The 16,235-nt window shown below is 42.9% G+C and overlaps 1 protein-coding gene across 10 annotated transcripts in view; it reads left to right on the forward strand.

Annotated features, from left to right (window-relative positions):
- Nucleotides 1-16,235, forward strand: part of rassf4a (Ras association domain family member 4a) — a 199,285-nt gene that overhangs the window by 46,383 nt on the left and 136,667 nt on the right. Inside the window, exon 1 of one of the 10 annotated variants that reach the window (XM_059640311.1) lies at nt 12,489-12,538. The exons of the other annotated variants lie outside the window; for them this stretch is intronic. The gene's annotated coding sequence lies outside the window, so the exon portion shown is untranslated. Of the gene's footprint in view, nt 1-12,488; nt 12,539-16,235 lie in introns of those variants that run through there. 10 annotated transcript variants of the gene reach the window in all.

The following is a 16,235-nucleotide window of genomic DNA, read 5'->3' on the forward strand; positions in this document are numbered from 1 at the left end:
TTAACCTTTTAAAAGCATTGTTGATTTTTTTTGGACTGTGTCGGTTTTTGTTCATGACTTCAGCGCTCTGGGCCATGATCTCGATGGAGAGTTCGTCCGAGCTTAGGGAGGCGTTGTTCTGGAAACCTGGATAGCCAGGCTTCCCACCATGCCAAGGCTGTTTTGTTTCCAACAGATTTCCTGCCCGGAAACTCAGTTTGTTAGGCTCCTTGTTGGAGGGGGAAGACTTGCCAAGGTGATCAGTTGCTGCAGAGGCTCTGTCAGACAAAACTGACCAATGATGTGCAGAAATAACAGCAACCTATGCATTTTTCCACTCTCTGTTGTAGAGTGGGACTTTGGATAGTGATGGTAGGGAATTGGCTGACCAGGAATTTCTCCCATGCCTGTCATCTTGCAAGTTAAATATCAAGCTGTTCAATTATGCATGAGCTTATCTTTCTTGACTATCAAATTCTGGGGCGAGGTTGAAACCCAGAGTTTCAGTGCAACCCATTGTATGCCACGAGACCTTGAAGATTCAGTTGTGGACTCTACGAGCAGGTAGCAAACATGCAGCTGGCTTTCCCAAACCCTGTGAAATGCAGGCTAAACCCAGAAGGCAGATTAGACATGGAAGCACATAAACAAAGTTGCTGGAAAAACTCAGCAGGTATGGCAGCATCTGTGAAGGAACAGTAAAGAGTTAACGTTTCAGGTCCGGTGAGCTTTCCTCAGAACTGGACCCAAAACGGTAACTTTCATTTTCTTTCACAGATGCTGCCAGAGTTGCTGAGCTTTTCCAGCAACTGTGTTTTGTTCCTGGTGTACAGCATCTTCAGTCTTTTTGGCTTTAAGAAATGGAGGCGCATGGACACATTTTTTAAAAACCTGCCCACCCCTCAAACCATATCCTTTGTGAGGCTCTCCCCGTCCTCTGTTAAAACTACAATTTGGACCTTACTCTGAAGTACATGTGTTGGTGCACCTGGAAATGGACTATGCAGTTTTGTCCTTGGTGAAATTAGGAAATTGAGCTGAAAGACACAAAGAAGGATTGAAGACAATGATCTATCTCAATGATGTACTGGGTGGAGTACTGCTATTTGGCATTATCTGGTAAAATCCTATCCCATGTCATTGCAATATGGATTTTACAGTGTAATATCAGTAGAAACACCTTCAATTAACTTGTTCAACTTTCTGTCTATTTAAAATGGGGTACTTTTAATTGTGATTCATAATTTATTAATTCAGAATGTATTGTAAAAGGTCGAGGCTTCGAGGCATTAAATCACTTCCTTACTTATCGATTCACTGGATATAGGCGTCACATTTATGGCCTAGCCCTAGATTCGCTTGAGAAGTTGGTGGTGAGCTAGAACTGCTGCAACCTTTATGGCAGAGGTACATCCACAGGGCTGTTAGGGAGGGAGCTCCAGGATCTTGACCCAATGCCAATGAAGAAACGGTGCTTCAAATCGGGAGGGTGTGTGGATTGAAGGGGTGCTTGCAGGTGGTGCTGCTCCCATGTATCTACTGCATATTTCCTACTCTGTGGTCGAGTTCACAACACTGAACAGTGCTCCTGAGGACCCTTGGTGAGTTCACATGTAAGCTTGTCAAGCCACTAGAGACTGATTCATGACGCTTTCGAAACATTTCCGGAACATTATGTTAACAGATGCACATTCAACAATGAGAGCACTGAGTGGGCACATGGACAGCAGCTGAAGTATTATATGGATGAATATGAGGTCATCCAGTTTGGTTGGGGAAAACAGAAGCAGGTCATTATCTGAATGGCAGTAGATTGAGGAAAGTGGAGGGGCAATGAAACCAGTTGCTGAATGTAAGCAGTGATAATGGGAACTGCAGATGCTGGAGAATCCAAGATAACAAAGTGTGGAGCTGGATGAACACAGCAGGCCAAGCAGCATCTCAGGAGCACAAAAGCTCCTGAGATGCTGCTTGGCCTGCTGTGTTCATCCAGCTCCACAGTTTGTTATGCTGAATGTAAGCATGCAGGTTCAGCAGGAATCAAGAAAGGAAGTGGTTTGAAAAGAAAGGTAAAAATAAAGTGGAATGATGGCTCAGTGGTTAGCTGTGCTGCTGTTTGATTCCAGCCTTGGGTGACTGTCTCTGTGGAGTTTGCATGCTCCTCCCCATGTCGATGTGAATTTCCCCCCACAGTCTAGAGATGTGCAGTTTAAGTGGGTTGGCTGTGCTAAACTTCCCATAGCGCTCAGAGATGTGTAGACTGCATGGATTAACCATGGTTAAATGTGGGGTTACAGGGATGGGAGTGGGGGCTGGATATGGATGAGATACTCTTGTTAGGGTCAGTGTGGACTTGATGGGCCAAATGGCCTCTTTCTGCACTGTTAGGATTCTATGATTCCTTGGTCCATACGGAGAAGACGTTGGTTTGGTTTTGATGGCCTTTTTCCTGGGTAAAATATTCCAGTAAATCGTTACCTCAGGTCCTTCACATCAGGAATGGGTTAATTTACCATAATTGTGCCCGATCCATGTAATGCATTCTTTTGCACAAGTTTTCTTGTCACATTTCCTTCACAGATTTGTGATGATTTTAACAAATGAGTCAGCAATGTGACTTATAAATGGTAGTGCATGGAGGCGTCGGGGTAATCTGGTTACTGGTTTCTTGTGAACAAGGAAGTTAATCAGAAAAGAGGGTGAGTCACAAAAGCAAGAATAAGAAAACAGATAAGATTTAGACAGGGCCTGTTTGCAGGAGACTTCTAGTTGAGAAGAAAAAAGCATGGTGGCTCAGTGGTTAGCAGTACTGTCTCACAGCGCCAGGGACCTGGGTTCTAATCCACTCTCGGGCAACTGTCCATGTGGAGTTTGCACATTCTCCCTGTGTCCACATGGGTTTCCTCTGGGTGCTCCAGTTTCCTCTCACAGGCCAAAGATGTGCAGGTTAAGGTGGATTGGCCATGCTAGCTAGCTTGCCCACAGTGTCTCGGGATGTGCAGGCTGGGTGTTCGTCATGGGAAATATAGGATCGGGGTGCACTTCGGAGAGTTGGTGTGGACTTGATGGACCAAATGGCCTGCTTCCATAATTGTAGGTATTCTGTGGAAAAAAAACCAGCTGATGGGAAGACACAAATCAATCTGGCTAGACGAAGAGAGGAATTTAGAGTCTACTGAATATTGCCACGTAACAGTTTTGACCTGTGCAAATGACTAATTTTTTTAAAATGTTAAACTCATGTTTACTTCAGAAGCCTTGCAATTCTTCCAGCCTTTGTGCTTCTAGCCATTTGATATTGTTTTTGACGAATAATTGATCCCATAAGTAAAGGCTGAGCCAAGCATTGATGTTAGAGTTTTGCTTTCAGTCCTTGGAGTTTGGGCCCTGGAGTTGTCCTGTGAGCTTCACGACATTGCCCCTGAATCCAAAAGTTCCATCCCTGAAATGTGGTAAGTAGCCCACATTTTGTGGGAAGCTGCGGTTCAGTGAATTAATGACAACGAGGTGGGTCTCCTGCACAATAAGAGATGGCAGGCAAGCTCTGGAAGCTAGAGAGCCAATCAGAGATCTTGATACAAACCCGTAGCAGGCTGTGGTCCAGGGTGGGTTAGATGGAAAGGGCATTCCACAATGAGATGTCTGCCACTCCAATGGAACTAAAAATGGCTTTTGCAACAGGGTTTTTGCTGTTGTGACGGCGGGGGGAGGAAGGGGGAGCCTGGAGCAGTTGCTGCACTCCGACTGGTAGAGATGAGGGTTTTGGCAAGACTGGAGTGCTGATTATTCCCCTCTGATTGGTCTGCCACTAGGCCACTGCCTTCAGACAGGGTAGCCAGCAGCGTCCATATCCTATATATTAACAAAATATGTCATAGACGATCATACAGATACATCTTGATGATAGCCAAGCCATTTGGGTATTGTGTGCCGGAATGTCCTTTATCTCAGAAGCAAGTTCCATTTCCTTTGAGGCTTCAGAACTAAAAGTGTGCCTGAGTGTGCAAATCCCCCTGAAAATGGATCTTGTTGGGGTGAATATTTATCCTCTGGTTTTTGCAGATTTGAATGTAGTTCCCCTTGCAACATTTTATATTCTGATCCTATTTCGGTAATTGCCTGGAGCTGGAATATTAACCGACTATATGGAAAACAGCAGATGGCTGCCTTGATATAGAAATGAAAAAAAATTTTGCAACACCTCTCAAGATAAGGCTGATTGTCTTCGCACTAACATTTAGCAAGTTGACTTCTGTCCTTCTGAATGGGTCCAGGCTTTACTGCCATGATGTGTCTAACCAAGAATGGATGTGAAGGAAGGACTTTAAGAATTCACAGTGGTAGCACCCACTTTTTCTATTCCCATCACTGGCATGTGCCTGACTCTTGGAACGTAGCTTCCTGAAGCTGTGACCAGAGTTTCATCCCATTTCCATCAGAACACTGCCCCTGTAAAGGTATAAATCTCAGCTTGTGGCACCCTGGTGACAGGAGCAATGATCTCAGCGCCTCCCACCAACATCCTTTGCTCGCTCTCTCTCTCTCCACATTGAATTGCAATGTGTTTAAAGTTAAAGTTATGCTAACATTTTTGTAAGTATCAGTAATTCAGCAGACACCAGTATTGCTGAAACAACCACAAAACAGATGGGAATGACATCTATGTTGAAAATTGACATAGGTCCATTGTATGTGTCTACAGTGAAGTTCCCGACATGGCAGGGCAACAAGAATAATGTTTCATTAAATCGTTAAGACCCTAAGACATGAGGGTAAGGGTTAATAGGAATAAATGTTTCCCGTTAGCAGAGGAGTCTGTTATCATGGGACGTAGATTTACAGAAAAGAGCAGGAGGTTTAGCAGGGATTTATGGACAATTTTTTTCAACCAAGACTGTGTTAGGCATCTGAAAGGCACTGCATAAAGAGGCAGGAATCATCACAACATTGAAGAGCTTTTGTGTAATGACTGTAACGAGTTCAGCCAGGTGAACCTCGTAGAACGTAAGTTCCCTGATTGGGGCTCCTGCAATCTTAGCACCGTGGCTGACAGGTAAGAATGGAAATGTCAGACAATCTGTTCACACTGAAAGCTGGCTCTGAGGGAGCTGGATCAATGTCAAGTATTCTCCACATGGAAATAAAGAATGACTTGATGAGTGGATACCGGCCTCTATGGACGAGGGGAACGTACACAACAGGTAGGCAATGGGCCAGTGGTATTATTGTTAGAAACTAGAGTTCATGTTTTGGGACCAGTGACCCTTCCTCAGGGATGGCGATAGGCAGGAAAATATTGGTTTATATGCAGAACATCAGGTGAGCAGGAGGGGATAGAGCCCAAAGACATAGGAGTGGATAATGCTAATGAGGGTGAAAAGCTACTAATGGGGACTATTCATGGCTAATGTTAGGCTGTGTATAATAGCAGACTATGTGATAACAAGGCCTGGGTGTGTTTTTGAATTTGATGATCATTTGAAACACTACAGTGTACAAAGCAAAGAGCTAAGTGCTTTAGTGAGATTACAGTAAATTCATGTTTGATTACTGGCATAGACGCAATGGGCTGAAGAGCCTCTTTCTATGCTTTAATACTCTAACTCTAAACCATATGGCCCATGGAGTCTAACACATGGAACCCATGAATAATTTTGGTTTTAGTAGTAGTCTTAGATTCATGTACAATGATTCATAATCTCAAAGTAGATTTCTTCCTATCTTGGCCTTGTCATGCCTTCCCACTGGATAACTTACCCACTTTTGCTATGCTAAGTACAGTGGGTTACTCAAACAATAGTTAATGACTCTGTTATAAACCAGATTAATGAGGCCCATTAGAAATGATTGCCATCATCAGCTCAAGTTTCATCTCTACCAGAGGAACAAAGAGAACTTTCTGAGGTCATTAACCTGTAAAAATGGACCCAGTTTGTGGGGTGCTTGAGCTTCCTGATTTTGTCCAAATCTTAAAAAAAATTCCAATAGCCGTTTTTAGTCATCAAAATGTTTTCTGCTCAAAATGACAATGTCATGACTGAAAAAACCTTGGAGCCCCAAAATCGTCAAGAACCGCAGTTGCCACACTTACTGCCTGCACTAGGCCTACCAGAATTGGGGCATTTTTGATGCAAACTAGAGCTGGTCATAGAGCCATAGACCCTCTACTGGGTACAAAACACAATCGTTCTATCTCCACTCTCTGACATTCTCTTCATTCTGTACCCAAATTCCTCATGCCCTGAGGAAATTTGGGGAAGTTTTTGAGCCAAGTCTGATTTTTATCGCAATTATTTCACATGAGGTAACAGTGACAAGTCTTGAGATTCATGTTGTGTAAGACATATTTGAATAAAAAGTAATTGCCAAATAGATTTTGACACAAAGAATCATTTAATAATACCTTGGCCAGGATAGGATGATTTGATTAGTCATTTCCAATTTGTCTTGTTTGTTAGAGTTGCAGGTGACTTGTGCAGGTCAGCAGTATATGAATCACTCCAATGGAAAGTAATTAAATAACTCATTACTGCGGATAAAAGCAGGAACCGAGCTGCAGGGTAATAGGCTGGGAACTCCAATCATGATTTCCCATGGGAGCAACACTGATGTCTCGGCAAAGATTGGGCACTTCTCCAGTACATAAACTGTTTTTGTTGGACTCAATCTTTACATATTTAGGACAAGTGTCAGTTTTCGGGAGTTTGAAGCCGTGACTCCCTCAGTAGGTTCTGGGCAACTTTTCTCAAAATGTTTCTGCTGCTCACTTCATTCATTATACATCTGACTTTGCTAGTGTTGCTTTTGTCCAACTTTATGCTCAGCAGAGGTGGAAGTGCTCACACTGCAAGAGCAATGATTAAAGAACATTTTGGCATGTTGAATTTTGCAAGCTAGAACCTGATCTTTAATGTGTTGGCCTGGAATTGGAATTGAAATGGTCCTCAGAGACAAGTTGTCACCTACTTTGAAGACTGGGATCTGGAGGTCATAGTGGACATGGTGAAGGAACCATCATCTTTCCCCAGTAGAGAAGCTCAGAGCAGCAAACTGGCCCAATGTAGCCATCAGGTATGCAGTGTCCACGATCCAAAAAATTGTACAGAAATGCTGCAAGATCGTGAATGATCTGAGCTTCTATACTCACCCAAGTCTAGGTGTCGCCATCTTGTCACTATCACCTCACTTTAACTCTGCTACTGCAGCCATCTTCCACCAAGGTTCGTGGTCCACTATGCTCACTATGACGTGCAGCACCTTCCCTCAATTGATCTCTCCCATCCCACATCTTCTCCCCTCAAACTGCTAACCTTGCCTCCCTTCTGCACTTCGTTCTCACTCATTCTGATCAGCTGACCATCTTTCCTGACTGTGACAGGTCAACTCCCCAACACCAGTACATCCTGGGCTACACCGACTGATTAAGGCCCAAGATCCTGGTGACACTGAGCACGGAATTTGAATGGTTAATGTGGTGGTAACCCACTGCCTAAGAATCCCCTTGTCCACGATAAGGATGACTAAAGACATTTGGACAGAGGGATGTGGCACAGAGTAGATGTAAAGTTGGGAGCAAGGCCCAATCAGATAGAGAAGGAATGCTGGGACAATCCAATAGACAGAGAAGACATAGGCAGGAAAATGCACATGAGAGATCCAGAAAACTAAATTATATCTATTTTAATGCAAGGAACTTGGCTGGTAAGGTGGATGAACTTATAGCATTGATCTGTTGGTGTGAATATGATATTGTTGCACTCACTGAGGCATGGTTGAAGGAAGGACAGGACTGGCTACTCATAATTCCAAGGTATAGAAGTTTAAGGCTTCTATAGGAGGGGAAGTAAGAGAGGTGGGATATTGCATTATTGTCAAAGGAAACCATCATTGTAGAGGGAGGACATTCTAAGAGGGTCTTCAAATGCAGCCATCTGGTAGAACTTAAAAAAAGGGGTGACTACCTTCCCCCATGTATTACAGGCCTTCCAACAGTCAGAAGGTGATAGAGGAGCAGATATGTAGGCAAATCACAGAGAGGTGTGAGAAAATGAGAGATAACAAGGTGTCGAGCTGGATGAACACAGCAGGCCAGGCAGCATCAGAGGAGCAGGAAAGCTGACGTTTTGAGTCTTCAGGTGTGAGAGAGATAGAGTCATATTTGTAAGGGATTTCAGCTCTGCCAACATTAACTGGGATTGTCTGAGTGTGAAAGGGGTAAGCTTTTTAAGTGAATCAGGAGAGCTATTGTGCCAGTACAAAGAGTTCTCCTAGAGATGAGGCAGTGCTAGACCTCATCCCAGGGAATGAAGCCAGTGTCAATTTGAAGTTTCAGTGGTGAGTATTTTGGGGATAGCAGCTGTAACTCTGAAAGCGTCAAAGTTCTTATTGAAAAAGATAAGGATAGTACAGCTGTTATGTGTCTAAATGGGGGGGAAGGGCTATATCAGTATCATTAGACAGGATCTGGCAAACATAGACTGAGAGCAGCTACTTGTAGGTGAGTCTACATTTCGAAAGTAGAGGTCTTTCAAAAGTAGTATAGTGAGAATTCAAGGTCAGAATGTTCCTCCAAGAATGAAGTGCAAGGGCAATAAGCCCAAGGAACCTTGGATATCAAAGTATATATACAGTTTGATAAAGAGAAAGATGGAAGCATATGTCAAAAATATGGAGAATATAGGAGGGTGCTTAAAATGGAAATTAGGAGATTAAAGAGAGGCCACAAGATATCCTTGGCAGAGGAGATCAAGGAAAAATCTCAAAACATTTTAAAACTATATTAAGTGTAAGAGAATTACCAGGGAAAGAGTGGGACTTACTTGAGAATAAAGCGGTACTCTGTGCATGGATGTGAATGAAGCCTTAAATGAATACTTTTCATCTGTATTCACAGAGGAGAAATACATTGTAGCTGGGGATTTCAGTTGGGAGGGAGAGGTTCTAGAATGCATTAAAATTCATTAGATGGAGTTATTAGATATTTTAGTGGGCATAAAGGTGCAGAAATACCCAGAGCCTGGTGAGCTGTACTTGAGTCTGCTATGGGAGACAAGACAGGTAGTTACTGGGGCCCTGGCAGGGCTTTCTAATACTTCTCTGATCACCGATGACGTGCTGGAGGACCAGAAGATAGCCAAAGTGCTTCATTTGCTCATGATGGGCAGCAGGGATAGGCCATGTAATGACAGTTAGCCTGACATCAATGGTAGGGAAATTATTGGGAAAAAGGTTCTGAAGGACAAAATTAATCGACACTTTTGGAAAGGCGGGGATTGATCAGGAAGAGTCAGCATGGATTTGTTAAAGAGAAATGCTATCTGACTAATTTAACTGAGATGTTTTAAAAGAACGAAAGGGTAGTGCAGTTGAGGCGGTTTACATGGATTTCAGTAAGGGCTTTAACAAGGTTCCACATGGAAGGCTGGTCCAAAAGATAAGAGTCCATGGGGCCCAAGGCAAGTTGGCAAACTGGATCCAAAATTGGCTTAAAAATAAGAGGCAAGGGATGATGGGGAAGGGCTGATTTTATGATTGGAAGCCAGTGGCCAGAGTGTGCCACTGGAAACGGTGCTGGGATCCTCACTGTTTTTGTACATTAATGACTTGGATATGGATGTAGGAGGAATAATTAGTAAGTTTGCAGATGACACAAACATTGGTGGCGTTGTTGATGTTAAGGCGAGTGATCTCCGGCTACAGTCTAATGTTGATCAGCTGGTAAATTAGGCAGTGCAATGGAAAATGTAATTTAATTCTGATAAGTGTCCAGTGATGTATTTTGCGAGGCCTAGAGTGTGTTGGGGATCAGAGTCCATAAACCCCTGAAGATGTCAGCACAGCAGTGGTAAGAAAGGTGCACAGGATGCTAGCCTTCATAAGCCGAGGTATAGAATATAGGAGTAAGAAGGTTTCGTTACAACTTTCCAAAAAGTTGGTTAGGCCACAGATGGAATACAGTGAGCTGTTCTAATATTCACACTATTGGAAGAACGCATTGCATCAGAGAGGGTGCAGAATAGATTCACCAGGATATTGCCTGGGTTGAAAAGTCTCAGTTACTAGGAAGGTCTGGATAGGCTGGATTTGTTTTCCTTGGAGGCTGAGTGGGGATCTGACTGAGTTACACAAAATTGTGAGAGGCACTGTCAAGGTTGGCCTTGAGAATATTTACGCCATGGCAGATGTGTTTAAGACCAGAGGGCATAGGTTTAAGGTGAGGAGCAAGTGGTTTAGAGAAGATCTGAGAAAGTAAAATTCATTTAGGGGGTTGTAGAAATATGGAATATGCAGCCTGAGAGGGTGATGGAGTCAGGTCTTCTTGCAACATTGAAGAAGCATCTGGATGAGCACTTAAAATGCCAGGGCACAGCAGGCTATGGACCAAGTGCGGGTAAATGAGAATTGTTTAGTTTGGTGTGTGTCGGTCAGCACAGATACAGTGGGCCAAAGGGCCTGTTACGATGCTGTATGACTCTTAGGCATTGCCTTTGGATTGAAGCACATACAGTGTGTTTCTGTATAAGCTGTTGTATGTGTGGTAGGTATGATATTGTCATGGCGTAGTGTTGTTCTCCAAAATGTCCACCCTCTTGAGTGTTCAGTGCTGGCAAACAGGATGAGCTTTCTGACTTTCTGTCTACACTACAAGGCAAGATGGACTGACAGTGTGTCTGTAGGTTTTGAATGAAGCAGCAACTGTACCGATTACAAAAAAGACAGTGCCCAAGTAAATGAAAGCTGTGCGAGTGCAAAGAAACAAGCTCAGAGCACAAGATGCATGCAGCTGTGGTGCAGTCCCTGTGCATAAAGTGGCCTGGCAGCAGCATTGCAGTGTAAGGTGTCAGTGAGCTCTAAGGTGCAGTATTGTACTGCTAAATCATGTTATAAGTTAGTGTGAGTTGCACTATGAGGATGCAGTGAAGCTGGTGCTTTGCCAATGCCAAGTTCCATGAATGGAAGTGGTTTTTGCCCATGGATTATGCCCTACGATATTGAAGAATACTGACCAAGAATATAGCTGACGGCTTTAGCTTCTCAGTTCTGCTATCATCCTTGTAAATATTTCTTTAAGGTCTTCACAATGCCTCAAATAAGGGGGCCAGGTAGCTCAGTTGGCTGGATGACCAGTTGCGTTGCAGTGATGCCAACACCATAAACTCAATTCCTGCAATGGCTGAGGTTACTTTGAAGGACTCTCCTACAGAACCTCTCTCCTTGCTGAGCATGGTGACCCTCAGATTAAACTACCACCAGTTGTCACTCTCTCACTTTGTCTCTGTCTTTCATGAGAGAGCAGCTCTATTGTCTCGTAAGATTGTGGCAACTTTATCTTAGTGCCTCTGATTCGATATTGTGATCTGGAGATCAGATCTGTTCGCAGTACTTCAAGTGTGGTCTAACTAGGTTTCAAGCTTAGAAGAAACACCAAGCCTCTGGTCAGTGGTTTTGCTTGAATAGGAACTTATGAGGGAAGGATCATGTGATTTCTCTGATGACTAAGATGAGGCTAGCAATTGATCTGCTTAGCCACACAAACCTGCAAATTCCTCTGGCTCTGTTTCTCATGGCACTGAATTATCTGTACTATGGTACATTGTCATTGCTCCTCTTCACGTTTGTAATGTTGAACTGAGTTGCCATAGTTGCCCATTCTGACCACTATCTTGCAACCCTTACAAAAGTTGTGCTCCCTGTGCTGCCAGGTTTGTACGCATTCGATACGTCTGCTTGACCAATCATTCAGATTTTCCAGTCAAGATTTGCATTGTAAGGATCACTCAGATCGTGTACTAATGGGCAACAATGGGGTTGCCTGGAACTGCATCAAATCAACATCTTTGGAAAGTAAAAAGAAAAAAATTGGATAAAGAAAAAAATAAATGGTGAGCAGACTTTCAAAGATTATTCTCTGGGACATGAATTGACTGCATCAATCATCTGTGGAAACAAAACTTTAAGTTTTGTTTTAATTACTCATAAATTTGCCAAAATGCCTCAAGTTCAGGAATTTATGACATATTTAGAGTGTTAGATAAAACTTATTCTTCTGGTTTTAATCATGTTCTAACTCACTTTTGGATCAGCTGGGATTAACCTTGTAGCCCAGTGGTAGAGGCAGTAATAGTATATCACTTGAAGCAAGGTACTTAGCTACAGTTGAACATGTTTAGGCACATCCTTGTGATCAATTCGCTACTGACTTGTGAAATCATTGTGTTGTGATAGAGTAACCGTCTGTGGTTTGCAGTGTTGAAAGGAAAACATGTTCAAGACAATGCTGCCATGAGATCACAGCCAGAATGGGCCATTGAGTTCAAAATAATTGTTTAATTGTGTCCTTTTTGCATTGTCTGATTCAGCTGTTGACTTAAAATGGTTGAAAATCACTCTGCAAAATGTGACTTTGTTCCTATTCATTCACAGAATGTGGGTGTCACAGGCTGGGCCAGCAATTACTGCCCAGAGGGTATTTAAAAGTCAGCCACATTGCTGTGTGCCTGGAGTCATTTGTAGGCCAAACTAGATGAGGATGGTAGATTTTCTTCCTTCAAAGACATTGGTGAGCTGGATGGGTTTTTACATCAATTAACAATGGTTTCATGGTCATCAGTAGATTCTTGATTCCAGTTAGATTGGCAGAAAACCCAGAAACTGTGGTCGAGAAATGTGCTGTTCTCTTAAATCTGTCCATTTCTATAAACATCAGTTAACTTAATTCAGGGCACAATCAGATTTGTCTTGTGTGATATGCAGTTGCTACAGAGGAAAATTCGTCATTTTATGTGAATATGTGAACATGGGTGGCATGGTGTCTCAGTGGTTAGCACTGCAGCTTCACAACGCCAGGGACCCCGGTTCGATTCCAGCCTTCGGTGACTGTCTGTGCGGGGTTTGCACATTCCCCCTGTGTTTGCATGGGTTTCCTCTGGGCGCTCCGGTTTCCTCCCACAGTCCAAAGATGTGCAGGCTCGGTGGATCGGCCATGCTAAATTGCCCGTAGTGTTCAGGGGTATGTGGGATATAGGGGGATGAGTCTGGGTGGGATGCTGTAAGGGGTGGTGTGGATTTATTGGGCCGAAGGGCCTGTTTCCACACTGTAGGGAATCTAATCTAATCTATATTAATAATGATAATTGTTGAGATTCAAATTGTAACACAATGGATTCTTGTACTAAATAAAGTGCTTTTGTGAGACATACCTGTTACGTATCTGCAGATTCCAATTCTATTCCTTTCCTTGGCATAATAAGGTATAGAGATTGGACCCATGACTAGGTGGGTCTTGTTGACTATGAGATTGTTGACTGAGGTTGTTAACCTGGGCCAGTTAGGGAGTGGTGGCTGGCAGATATAAACAGGAGTGTCAGTAGGTCCCCTCAGTCTAGGGACTGGCTTTGAGCTGGCTGGCCACAGCCCATGTAAATAATGGGTGACTTGGTGATGAGATATTGACCTCTGTGCAGTTATTTCATTGGTTCATATCCCATTTTGATTTTTGTCATTTTCTTTACTTTGCTGATTGTTTTTAAGTATTAGGTTATGGAAGGTGTTTATAATATTTTTAAGCTTAAAGTATATGAACATCTCTTCTGGGAGCACAATCTTATTTGACTGTTATAAAACATAAACCTGTGTGACCTGTGGAGTCCATGCAGTAGGTTGTTATTAGTAGGTGGAGCAAAGAAATGGGCAGTGAATAGTTAGCAGAGCTGTAAGAAATCTAACAGGAAGGTAAAGTGGGAATAGGGATTTATAACTGGGTGAAATGATGTAATAATGCCAGTTATATAAGAGGTATGACAACATTTTTCCTTTTGAGCTGTCTTCTTAATTTTCTCCATTTTTGGTGACTTCTACTCTGTCGGAAATAACTTGGCTTGTGCCTTTGTTGCTGTATTTGTGCTACAGAATGCCAGGCTACATTGCAACCAATATGTTCAATGTTGTAAGATATGAAACTTCAGGCTTTGTTTTATGCAATTGCTGTTCAGTAGTGAATGTAATCCCTCCGTTTTAATTCCCCAACGGAAAGACTACAGCAGCATGCATGAAGGTGTTTGTGCAGCAAGGAGCACAGTCATATCGCGTGTGGGGGCTGGAGAGATAAAGGAGAAGCAGTAGAAAAGGAAGGGAATAGTCAGGAAGGGGCTATTATAAATAACCTGCTGTTTCTTGAAATCAAGCCATTCTAAAAAACATTGGCCAAGAGCTTGTTTTTCACTGGATGAAGTTGAGTGAGTGGAAGCTAATGTGGGGAATCTAAGCATTGACCAGTTTCTGCTGATTTGATAAAATTGTACAGAAGAAGTGTAAGGCATTGGGACTAAGTAGGCATTTATGATTTCTGTCATTTGTTTAGGGCCATGATATGGTGACTTTTAAAACTTTTAACATATTCTGCTTGGGAACCCTGCAGCCCAATGGTATCAATGTGGACTTCACCAGCTTCAAAATCTCCCCTTCCCCCACCGCATCCCAACACCAGCCCAGTTCGTCCTCTCCCCCCACCGCACCACACAACCAGCCCAGCTCTTCCCCTCCACCCACTGCATCCCAAAACCAGTCCAACCTGTCTCTGCCTCCCTAACCTGTTTTCCTCTCACCCATCCCTTCCTCCCACCCCAAGCCGCACCTCCATCTCCTACCTACTAACCTCATCCCACCTCCTTGACCTGTCCGTCTTCCCTGGACTGACCTATCCCCTCCCTACCTCCCCACTTATACTCTCCTCTCCACCTATCTTCTTTCCTCTCCATCTTCGGTCCGCCTCCCCCTCTCTCCCTATTTATTCCAGTTCCCTCTCCCCATCCCCCTCTCTGATGAAGGGTCTAGGCCCGAAACGTCAGCTTTTGTGCTCCTGAGATGCTGCTGGGCCTGCTGTGTTCATCCAGCCTCACATTTTATTATCTTGGATTCTCTAGCATCTGCAGTTCCCATTATCACTGAAGCAATAAATGCTGGCTTGGCATCCCACCCTTGAATGAAAATAAAGTTTGGTCAAAGAGGACAGTTTTAAGAAGGATGTGATCACCAATCTACTCCTTTGTTCTTCCTGCCCTCCTCACTTTCCACCAACTTAAAAACGTTTCCATTTCTGATTCTCTTCAGTTCTGATGAAAGGTCATTGACCTGAAAAGTTAACTCTGTTGTCCACAGATACTGCCTGACCTGCTGAGTTTTTCCAGCTTTTATTGTTCTTATCTCAAAATTCCAACTCCCGCAGCATTATTGCCAGAGGAGGACAGGCACAAGTTTGCATCAATGCTTATGGCTTTAAGAGGTGTACTTTGTTCTGTTTTTGTTTTAATCCAGAAAGATTGAAATCAGAAGTGCCTATCAGTCTGCTTCAAAGCCCAAAAAGTAAACAATAATGAGGACTTGGGGTTTATTTTCTAAGTTTGGAACAAGAGAAGTGGCCTGAAGAGTGTGCTGAAGCTACCCCAGAGCCAGGACTTTTTGTTTTAGTTTTTCAGCAGCAGTTGCTGGGGCTTTGAAGCTGGGTTTGGAAACTGCAAAACATCTCTCCTCCAACTCTCTGTCTTTCTCTCAGTTTTCTCCTGATATTTTTCCTCCTAGATCGGGGCAATCTATTTTACTGAATTTTGTCTTTTGCCAAGGGTGTGTTTATGGAATGTTCCATTATTGGAACAGTCACTGTTTAGTAGTTAAATAATCTATTCAAAACATAGAAACATAGGAAATAGGTGCAGAAACAGGCTGTTCGGCCCTTCGACCTTACACCACCATTCCACATGATCATGGCTAATCATGCAATTTCGGTATCCTACTCCCATTTTCTCTCCATACCTCTTGATCCCTTTAGCTGCAAGGTCCATGTCCACCTCCCTCTTGAATATATCTAATGACCTGTTCCCAACAGCTTTCTGTAGGCAAGAATTCCACAGATTCACAACTCTGAGTGAAGAAATTCTTCTTCATCTCAGACCTGAATGGCTTACCCCTAATTCTTAGATGAATATTCTGTAAAGTTTTCCAATTTATTCGTTTGTTTGTTATATTTTAACTATAGTATATGAATAAAGAGTGTTTTTCTTCAAGTCTCATAGTTTGACCGATCAAGTTTCTCAATTTTAAAATTAACAAGTGAAACTCCTTGGGATATTTTATAGCAGTAAATATTCTACATGAATCCAATTCTTTATGTTATTCCTTTGATAAATATTGTTCAAATGAATGACAAATAAAAGAAATGTTGAGGTGTTTTTGAATTAAAAAGGACAAACTATGGGCATTTT

The sequence above is a fragment of the Stegostoma tigrinum genome, chromosome 37 (assembly GCF_030684315.1).
Source record: "Stegostoma tigrinum isolate sSteTig4 chromosome 37, sSteTig4.hap1, whole genome shotgun sequence".
NCBI lineage: Eukaryota > Metazoa > Chordata > Chondrichthyes > Orectolobiformes > Stegostomatidae > Stegostoma > Stegostoma tigrinum.